Source organism: Frankliniella occidentalis, unplaced genomic scaffold (assembly GCF_000697945.3).
Source record: "Frankliniella occidentalis isolate FOCC.00 unplaced genomic scaffold, Focc_3.1 Scaffold42, whole genome shotgun sequence".
NCBI lineage: Eukaryota > Metazoa > Arthropoda > Insecta > Thysanoptera > Thripidae > Frankliniella > Frankliniella occidentalis.
This window is the reverse complement of record NW_026267172.1, coordinates 1,898,210-1,898,637: the sequence shown is the minus strand read 5'-3', so window position 1 is coordinate 1,898,637 and position 428 is coordinate 1,898,210.

Below are 428 nucleotides of genomic sequence, written 5' to 3'. Positions count from 1 at the left end.
ATGCTGGACATACAAAGATAATGGTACTTTTTGTATGCGAGGCATAGAATAATCAGCTTCACCATATGGGAAAAGGTGAGGAAAAGCAAGAGTGAGGTATCCAGGACTACCAAACTCATTGATGGGTAATTTACCTATTTGAGGCCATAACAAGGTGTTGTTTAAAGTATTATTTAAGGATGGATCTTTCAAATCAGGAACACCACTGCTACAAAATATTTCCTGATCGTCAGTACTATGATCAGTAGTTTCATCATCAGAATCATTGTGATCAGGTAACACATTACTCAATTCATGTAAAACATTTCCTTCTTCCGGTAAGGCACACATTCTATCATCATCAATGACAACATCACTATACATAGGATTGTTTTCTTTTAGCCAGAGCAATGCCTGTAAAACCTTATCTTTTCTTACATGGAAATCTT